The sequence below is a fragment of the Oncorhynchus mykiss genome, chromosome 10 (assembly GCF_013265735.2).
Source record: "Oncorhynchus mykiss isolate Arlee chromosome 10, USDA_OmykA_1.1, whole genome shotgun sequence".
Classification (NCBI taxonomy): Eukaryota; Metazoa; Chordata; class Actinopteri; order Salmoniformes; family Salmonidae; genus Oncorhynchus; species Oncorhynchus mykiss.
Window position 1 is genome coordinate 70,226,385 of NC_048574.1, and position 11,125 is coordinate 70,237,509.

The window sequence follows — 11,125 nt, forward strand, 5'->3', positions numbered from 1 at the left end:
CCGTGAAATGCTTACTTACTTAAGCCCTTAACCAACAACACAGTTCAAGAAATTGAGTTAAGAAAAAATGTACTAAATAAACTAAAGTAAAAAAATGCTTTTTAAAAAGGTAACACAATAAGGAGGCTATATACAGGGGGTACCGGTACTGAGTTAATGTTCGGGGGAACAGGTTAGTCAAGTAGCAGCAGTGTAAAAACAAAGGGGGGTTAATGTAAATAGTCTGGGTGGCCATTTGATGAATTGTTCAGCAGTCTTATGGGTTGGGGGTAGAAGCTGTTAAGGAACCTTTTGGACCTAGACTTGGCGTTTTGGTACCGCTTGCCGTGCGGTAGCAGAGAGAACAGTCTATGACTTGGTTGACTGGCCAATACACTACAATTCTGCCTCACTATCAATTACAGATTTGACTCTTGTATTGAATCAATTTGTTCAATTGAAATGTAAGTTTATTAATCACCATCATCCCTGTGATGGCAGATGATTCATCTGGATACTGTAGATCACCGTTTCCCAAACGATTCATCAAGATCAGCGTTTCCCAAACGATTCATCTGGATACTGTATGCCAAACCTGTCAGCAGTGACTGATATGAATGTATCTGAATAGATCCATATTCACATGTTGCCTCCACATGTCAACCAACTAATTGATTATGACAATATTTTCTGAATGAATTGCTTTGACATTAACATGTTTCATTATAACAGATGAACTCTGTGTCAATAATAATAATATGTTATTTAGCAGAGGCTTTTATCCAAAGCAACTTACAGTCATGCGTGCATACAATTTAAGTATGGGTGGTCCCGGGAATCAAACTCACAACCCTGGCATTGCAAGCACCATGCACTACCAACTGAGCCACACATGACCACTATATTTGGAGTGAACATGTTTGGTTTGATACAGACCAAGAAGGAGAATCTAGTGCAGAGAGAGCAGTAATCTAATTGGAGCTAAAGCTCCTCTTGTGGTCAGCCCAGACTAAGAACATCCACTGTATGTCCTCTCTGCTTCCCTCCAGTCCAGTTCAGTCCATCAGCCAGGACAGATCCACCTCTGACCCATCTGCCCTGTGGTTGGTGGGGCTGGTGATAGTCTAGATGTAGGTGACTGGTGGGTGGCCCAGTGGGACCCACTGTCCCTACGAGGGTGCCCCGCCACGGGTCACCTGGCGCCGTCTCTATTCCTCGTTATTTATCCCTGTCGGACAGTCCATTCCTCTTCCTGTCATCTCTCTCTCCTTCCTCATCCCCCATTCCCTCTCTTCCTCTCCGCTCAGCTGTGTCTGGCACTCGTCCTCCACTCTCCGCTCCCTGGAACTACAGCCAAGTGCCAGCTCCCTGGGCCAATGCCTGCTGAGTCCACCCCTCCACGCCGCCCCCATCCAGCCCCCAACAGCCCCCCTCCGGTAGCCCCATTACGCCCATCCCCCGCCCCGTAGGGTCATGTGACCACCTAATGATGGTGATGGCAGATCCAGAGCTGTGTGCTCTCGATGTATAAAGTTTAGTCCAGTAGTCTAGTGAGTTCCTCCGGCCCAGCCGGGGGTGGGGGGGATGGGTTGCGGTCTCCTCTCCGTGGCCCAGCAGTGGAGGTAATTATTTCCCCGGGTTGGTTGGGTCTGGGACTTGTCTCCTTGCCCCCGCCAGCTCCCTCAGGAGTGTCCAGGACGCGGCCCTCTTTTATTTCTTTCATTAGGAAAGTAGCAGCTAACGGAGGCAAGAGGCAGGAGGCAGCCGGACAGAGTGAAGGCCCCTCTTTTGGCCGGTGATAAATTGGTTCGCCTTGCAGGCTGGAGGTAGGTGGAGGGAGGGAGGGAGGGGGGTAGAATGACACGCAGAGGACATGAAGGGGGGAAGAACACAAAGAAGAAGAAGAAGTCACAAACAACATTAAAGGAGGTGAGGGAATCGGCAGCAGATAAAAAATATCTAGTTCAAAGAGAGAGCAAAGAGAGAGACAGGAGAAGTACACTTCCAGCTGCAGTCTCTGTCCATTCTGGCTCCTTAAATAACAACCCTATTCTGGGGTTGTATTAGCAAGAGACCACTGGTCTGCACATCAAGGACAGGCCCCAAAGTGCGAACAAGTGGTAGGCATTAACATGAATTGAAAGTCTGGTAATGACAGGAAAATAATTGGCATCATCTTCACTAGAGTTCCGGTTAAGGTGGAGGAATCCTCCAAAGCCATTTTCGGCGGTTTTGTACCTTGCAATTACTTTGCAGCGCTCACAGGCAGTTTAAAGTGACACAGCAGTGTAAAAAAAAGTGGGGAAGAAACGAGGGAGCGAAAAAGTGTAATTAGCGAAAGGGTTTCATGTGAGCAGCTCTTTGATTTATAATTCAGTAGCGCAGCGCTCCTGCTAACCCAAGGCTAATGCTCTACTGAATTAGCTAGACCTGCATGCGACTGGGAGAGGAGAGGGGCCAGCCAACCCAACATGGTGGGTAATTTGTGCTCTGTTTAAGGTGGGTTTAAAGAGGGCGAGAGACGTGAGGTCCATACCTGGCCCTGTCTCTCTCAACCATCCACCTGGCAGGCATCAGGCATCAGATCACAGGAAGAGGCGGAACATAGTAGAGGAGGGTCAGGGAGGTATGGATGATGGGAAGAAAGAAGGGTCTCTCTCTCTGATATCTAGCCAGATGAAAGGGATGAAGGGATAGGTTGGTAGGGACTGAGAGACCCCCCATCCCTCAAACTACAGGAAGGAAGAGGACCTCATATGAGGACTTCATAGGAGGACTGTAGTGACAACACTAATAGTTATTGTAATCTACTGCACACACAGTAGGCTCTTTATGTGACCTTTCATCTGACACTGCGTCTGTGTCATAAGAAAAAGTCGGACCAAGACGAGACCAAAAATATGTAGTGTAGCTACCATTTAGAATAGTAGACATACAGAATCGTTTCTAATCAGATAGCTGCTTTGATGATGCTGCAGTGCTCTCTGTTCTCTGCTATAGTAGCCTGGTTTCTACTCGACAGTTAGGCTTTTTCCTCCTCAGTCTGTCTCCCCCTGGGTTCAATGATTCCCCCCTGATCATCTTCTTCTCTGACGCACTTATAAAGCTAATGTGCTGACTTTAGGTTTTCAACCCGCCGTGATCCCCCACAATCCCCTCTGTTCCCTCCGTTCCCCCGTTCACATTCCCGAGCGAGGATCCGCTGCCGCGGCGCCGCCTTTGATCGCATACAGGCAGTCCCCGGTTAACGGTTTAAAACGTCTCAATTCCTTGACGATGTTGGGCCTCGGCGGTTCAGTTAAAGAGCGTTTCCCCATCACCGCACCCCTGTCCAAATTCACAGCTCTTAAACGAAGAGGAACCCCTTTCTACGAGTTTCCCATCACCAGCACTGCTTTCAAGTTTCAAGTGCCCCTCGATAGTGTGCCGTAGATGTAAGCCCTAGATTTTGTCTCGCCCATCTTTGTCAAGCCCGTTTGCCAAATACTCAAAAGGGCCAATAAGCTAGGTCTTCATCGTTGCTCTCCAAGTAATCCTCAGCTCTGACTCTCTCTCAGAAATCAATGTAAAGGTTGAGAGGAGGTTAACTTGCAATTATTCACTCATTGGGGTTGGAAAGTAGTAAAATTTAAGGGATCACCCTTTTTTGTTAGTATGGGCATTGGTCTACATGATGCAATTAACTGCCCACATCATTCAACATTGTACATTTGGTAACAACAGTGTGTCAATATGTGACCCGTTTCAAGAAGCTAGGTGTATGTCACGTCACTTCACAGGAGAGGCATTTGAACATATACACTACCGGTAAAATGTTTTAGAACACCTACTCATTCAAGGTTTTTTCTTTATTTGTACTATTTTCTACATTGTAGAATAATAGTGAAGACGTCAACACTATGAAATAACCCATAGAGAATCATGTAGTAACCAAAAAAGTGTTAAACAAATCAAAATGCATTTTATATTTGTTTTTCTTCAAATAGCCACCCTTTTCCTTGATGACAGCTTTGCACACTCTTGGCATTCTCTCAACCAGCTTCACATGGAATGCTTTTCCAACTGTCTTGAAGGAGTTCCCACATATGCTGAGCACTTGTTGGCTGATTTTCCTTCACTATGTGGTCCGACTCATCCCAAACCATCTCAATTTGGTTGAGGTTGGAGGATTGTGGGCACTCCATCACTCTCCTTCTTGGTAAAAAAAGCCCTTACACAGCCTGGAGATGTGTTGGGTCATTGTCCTGTTGAAAACAAATGATAGTTCCAAGTCCAAGCCAGATGGGGTGGCGTATCACTGCAGAATGCTGTGGTAGCCATCCTGGTCAAGTGTGCCTTGAATTCTAAATAAATCACAGACAGTGTCACCAGCAAAGCACCTCCACACCATAACACCTCCTCCTCCATGCTTTACGGTGGGTAATATACATGCGGAGATCATCCTTTCACCCACACCGCGTCTCACAAAGACATGGAGGTTGGAACCAAAAATCGCAAATTTGGACTCCAGACCAAAGGACAAATTTCCACCGGTCTAATTTCCATTGCTCGTGTTTCTTGGCCCAAGCAAGTCTCTTCTTATTATTGGTGATTCATACAATCTGATTCACACAATCTGCTCTGAACAGTTGATGTTGAGATGTGTCTGTTACTTGAACTCTGTGAAGCATTTATTTGGGCTGCAATTTCTGAGGCTGGTGACTCTAATGAACTGATCCTCTGCAGCAGAGTCTTCCATTCATGTGGCGGTCCTCATGAGAGCCAGTTTCATCATAGCACTTGATGGTTTTTGCAACTACATTTGAAGAAACTCAACATTCTCAACATTTTCTGTATTGACTGAGCTTCATGTCTTAAAGTAATGATGGACTGTCGTTTATCTTTGCTTATTTGAGCTGTTCTTGCCATAATATATGCTTGGTCTTTTACCAAATAGGGCTATCTTCTGAATACCCCCCAACCTTGACACAACACAACTGATTGGCTCAAACGCATTAAGAAGGAAAGAAAGTGCACAAATTAACTTTTAAGAAGGCACACCTTTTAATTGAAATGCATTCCAGGTGACTACCTCATGAAGTTGGTTGAGAGAATGCCAAGAGTGTGCAAAGCTGTCATCGAGGCAAAGGGTGGCTACTTGAAGAATCTCAAATATAAAATATATTTTGATTTGATTTGTTTAAAACATTTTTGGTTACTACATCATTCCATATGTGTTATTTCATAGTTTTAATGTCTTAACTATTATTCCACAATGTAGAAAATCAAGAAAAACCCTTGAATGAGTAGGTGTTCTTAAACTTTTGACTGGTAATGTACGTAAAACCTTTTTTTTTTATCAAAATGTGTTTTTTGGTAGAAATGCCACAGGACGACACAGGACATCTTACTTATTTAAAGGGGTTCATCCATGTATACGGTAAGTCTAGCTACATTTTCAGATATTATGCATTTCTAAATTTTGTCAGAAAGTCATTTTCATTGCTAGCTTGTTGGCTTGTTGGCTTGCTAGCTAATGATACGTGTATGATCTGTGTAGTAATTGTATTTGTATCTCAGAAATATATTTGCATTGCTAGTTATAGCCTAATGTTAGCTAGCTAGCTAACACTGAACCTCATCAGTTAGCTTTAGCTACCTGCAGATTCATACCACAGCATTTCATGTATGGTGGCTAGCTATGACAATCCATTTGTATTACTAGTAGTACTATATGGTTTGGGATTTTGGTTCATTGCTAGCTAGCTACATGTCTGAACAAAAGTCTACACTTCTCCAGATGATTATTGGCCCATGAATTTAGACAAGTGTGTCTGGGTGAGCATCATCTAATAATGATAAAATATTTCTACAATATTTTTATCCAGACACTTCCTGTTTTTGATATTGCTACTATGCAAGTAACCATTTCACTGTACTGTTTACACCTTCTGTATCCTGTGCATGTGACAAATAAACTTAGATTTGATTTGATATAGTGTGTGTTTACCAGATACGGTAATGTGAAGAACAACATGACCTATACCAAAGATAGATTAGGATATAGGCCAAGGACTGTATAAAGTTACCTGGAGTTTTTCATTATCGTAGGCTACTACTGTCACCACTTTTAGTCTTGGGTTATTTACTACACTACTTTACTCACTCTGTTTAGCACATGGCCTCACATGTGACTCCTTAAAGAGATGGGTGGAGCTAAGGCTTAAGAGGGTGTGAACAATGCTGAATAGGTGTAGACAAAGAAGAGCTCTCCAGTAGGTGTACCAAAACATTCAAGGGCCATTTTCTGTGTGGTTACAAGCTTATCAACATTCAATGCAGAATTACTTTCCCATTGTTCCTCAACTTCAGTGTAAGATATATAATTGTGTAGCTCTGAATCTCTATATTTATCCAATGTAAAAAACACTATTTTAAATTTTGCAACACAAGACTGAATAGAAGTGGTCGGTCAGATATATCCATAAACATGTGTAAACCTACCTCATGCACCACTGGGGTAAAAGTTCAGTAGTTTAGCTGTTGTCCTAAACTCTTATTCTTCATGACAGAGGTGCTACTATCTAAATGTATCCTGGTCCATCTATCACGGTTTAACTACTCTTCCACAGAGATGTGGCCATAGAGGTCTGCTGTGTGTGTGTCTGTGTGTGTGTGTGTAAAAGTAGGCTAGCTCTGGGACGGCGCGGGAACTGCCAGGAAACCTTGGCTAATGTCAACCTGATCGAGGCTCAACCCAGTGGGGTGGGATGTTCCACTATAACCCTCGGCACCGGATCTAGCACCATAATTAATATGTTGTTGTATCAAAGTTGAAGCGTTTGCCTCCAAAATGTCCCGTGCACCGCTCCCCTTATTGAAGACCTGACCTCCAAGCAGCTGAAGGTTGCTCCGGAACTTGGCTCGCCCCTGAGCGAAAACATCTGCTCCCCTCGCAGGGTGGACCAGCGCGGCGGACCCTGCGTCTCAGCTGGCTCCTCTAGCCCAGCAAGAGAGCCCTTCTCCTGTCCTCGCTCGCTGACCCCCGCATTTATAACCCCGCCAGCAGCCCCACACATGCCCCCTAGACCCAAGCCCCCGGCACAGCTCTGGCCTGTTCCATCACCTTACTCCTCCTCTGCCAACGCCAGCCCGCGTGTCAGTGTGGTCACTCCACCACTGAGAGGACTGATCCTGTCTTGTCATCCCCCATCGCAGCCTGTCGAGAGTAGAGGTGGGAGGGATGGAGGGAGGGAAGAAGGGAGGGAGGAGGAGGCATCTGTGGCGCTCCCACTAACCGGCGACTGTTGGAACGCTGACAGAAGCATCTGTCATCCCCTGCCTTCACACACTCACCTGCTGTCCGAGGGCCTGACTCTCATTCCCTCTCTCTCGCTTTCTCGTCCCTCCCTCTCTCCCTTTCTCGTCCACCCCTCTCTCTCTCTTTCTTGCTGCAGAGCTGATAGGAAGCTCTCTTACGCCTCCTCCAGAAAAACTCTGCCATCTCTCGTTCTTGTTTAATCTGGAAAAGGTACATTCATTTTTGGACTTGGGGGTTAAAAACACAAATGCCGTCACTATCCATTTACAAAGTAATTCTACTTCAGATTAGTCACCACCAGACATCCAGTGTTTCAACAATAGCCATTTTGTATTACTGCTAATACACGACCTGTGCCACTCGGTACCAAATATTGTTTCAGACATTTAATTAAATCCATTATTTTGGACAACATCTCACCTATAGTATTGAAAACACTATTCAAAATACCTACTCAATCATATGAAGTTTGATTGGTTCTTTTACTTTCATACTAGGTCATTTAATAGAGTTCCATAGTTCATCACCAGGTCGAGTAACACTTCATAAACAAATAATATGCCCCCTGATCATGGCTGTGGTGTTAATGAAGATACTGACCTGCATGGCAATTACTTTATCATTCACCAATGGCACCCCTGCCCACCCCCCAACGAGCTGAAGAGTTGCCAGCCGCGGCGAGGGGAAGGATGCCAATCCACGGGCACGACACACACACACACACTCAAGGACACCATCGTTCACTAAACTCTGGCAAGGTGCCCTTCAGAAGAAGCCACACAGTCCAGGCATGGAGTACCCTAAATCCTACATACTCAGTCCTGGAATACCTTAAACCCTACACACATGTTTAGTGTACCCTAAACCCTACACACACAGGCCTGGAGTACCCTACACACTACATACACTGGCAAGGAGTACCCTAAACCCTACATACACAGGCCTGGAGTACCGTAAACCCTACACACATGTCTGGTGTACCCTAAACTCTACACACACAGGCCTGGAGTACCCTACACACTACATACACAGGCAAGGAGTACCCTAAACCCTACACACTACATACACAGGCCTGGAGTACCGTAAACCCTACACACTACATACACAGGCCTGGAGTACCCTAAACCCTACACACTACATACACAGGCCTGGAGTACCCTAAACCCTACACACTACACACACAGGCCTGGAGTACCCTAAACCCTACACACTACATACACAGGCCCGGAGTACCCTAAACCCTACACACTACATACACAGGCCTGGAGTACCCTAAACCCTACACACTGCATACACAGGCCTGGAGTACCCTAAACCTTGCACACCTTGTCCTAAAATATGCCAAAACCTGAACAGGTTTAAGGGTGTGTTATTATGTTAATGGTGTGTTATTATGTTAAGGGTGTGTTATTATGTTAATGGCATGTTATTATGTTAATGGTATGTTATTATGTTAAGGGTTTGTTATTATGTTAAGGGTGTGTTATTATGTTAAGGGTGTGTTATTATGTTAAGGGTATGTTATTATGTTAAGGGTGTGTTATTATGTTAAGGGTGTGTTATTATGTTAAGGGTGTGTTATCATGTTAAGGGTGTGTTATCATGTTAAGGGTATGTTATTATGTTAAGGGTATGTTATTATGTTAAGGGTGTGTTATCATGTTAAGGGTATGTTATTATGTTAAGGGTATGTTATTATGTTAAGGGTATGTTATTATGTTAAGGGTATGTTATTATGTTAAGGGTGTGTTATTATGTTAAGGGTGTGTTATTATGTTATGGGTGTGTTATCATGTTAAGGGTGGGTTATTATGTTAAGTGTGTGTTATTATGTTATGGGTGTGTTATTATGTTAAGGGTATGTTATTATGTTAAGGGTGTGTTATTATGTTAAGGGTGTGTTATTATGTTATGGGTGTGTTATTATGTTATGGGTGTGTTATTATGTTAAGGGTGTGTTATTATGTTAAGGGTGTGTTATTATGTTAAGGGTGTGTTATTATGTTATGGGTGTGTTATTATGTTAAGGGTGTGTTATTATGTTAAGGGTGTGTTATTATGTTAAGGGTATGTTATTATGTTAAGGGTATGTTATTATGTTAAGGTTATGTTATTATGTTAAGGGTGTGTTATTATGTTAAGGGTGTGTTATTATGTTAAGGGTATGTTATTATGTTAATGGTATGCTATTATGTTAAGGGTATGTTATTATGTTAATGGTATGATATTATGTTAAGGGTATGTTATTATGTTAATGGTATGTTATTATGTTACGGGTATGTTATTATGTTATGGGTGTGTTATTATGTTATGGGTGTGTTATTATGTTAAGGGTGTGTTATCATGTTAAGGGTGTGTTATCATGTTAAGGGTGTGTTATAATGTTAAGGGTATGCTATTATTTTAATGGTATGTTATTATGTTAATGGTATGTTATTATGTTAATGGTATGTTATTATGTTAAGGGTATATTAGAATCACCTTTATTCGCCAAGTAAATGTACACACTCTGAATGTTACTAGGTGATATGGAGCATCAGCAGTGAGAATAGCAGGACATCATGGGGCTCCAGAGAGAAAGAGGGATGGAACGTGGTGCCAACACCTCGTCTGCCAGGGTGAAGGGTAGATAGACACACTACCACCGTCCATCCCTCCCTCCCTCTCTCCATCCGTCCATCCCCCTCCTTCCTTCCTTCCTTCCCTACCTACCTCCATCCCCACTAGGCCTGGTGTCTGAACCCCACTGAGCTGGCTCAGGTCCAACACCAAGGTCTCTCACCCTACAGGCTGGGCAGGGGTCCTCCTCCTCCTCCTGGTTGCTCTTCAGTGCTATTCCTGGGGCCTGCCCGACCTGCTTTGCTCCTCTCTCTCTCCTCCCCAATCCCCCTCTCTGGGGTGACGGGCCTGTCCTTCACATTCATCAGTATCTCCTTTACTCCTATTGTCTTCCTCACGCACATACGCACACACACACAACTGTTCTGTCCTGTGTTTGGTGGTCACACACACCTAGGTCACCTTCATTCAGTCCTTCCTGATGTGTTCATTCAACAGTAGAAAGGTTCAAGTAGTCGTGACAGTTTTGGTGGTGTCAGAGGAAGCAGTCGCAGGCCTAGTATTATTGATGGGATGTCATTGCTGCACAGAGATTCACCTTTCTAGACGAGACCTCTGATAATTCCAACTCAGTGATGTAGTGGAAGATAAACTCAAACTAAAACCTTTTTAATTGTGTGAATAGGGTCTATCTACCCTTTTTACCACTACATCCCTGCACTACAACATACACATAACCAAACATGTATGTTCCTGAATGAATGAGACATTAAGAAGATGCAAAAGAGAATGTAACTAAATACACTGCTCAAAAAAATAAAGGGAACATTAAAATAACACATCCTAGATCTGAATGAATGAAATATTCTTATTAAATACTTTTTTCTTTACATAGTTGAATGTGCTGACAACAAAATCACACAAAAATGATAAATTGAAATCAAATGTATCAACCCATGGAGGTCTGGATTTTGAGTCACACTCAAAATTAAAGTGGAAAACCACACTACAGGCTGATCCAACTTTGATGTAATGTCCTTAAAACAAGTCAAAATGAGGCTCAGTAGTGTGTGTGGCCTCCACGTGCCTGTATGACCTCCATACAACGCCTGGGCATGCTCCTGATGAGGTGGCGGATGGTCTCCTGAGGGATCTCCTCCCAGACCTGGACTAAAGCATCCGCCAACTCCTGAACAGTCTGTGGTGCAACGTGGCGTTGGTGGATGGAGCGAGACATGATGTCCCAGATGTGCTCAATTGGATTCAGGTCTGGGGAACGGGCGGGCC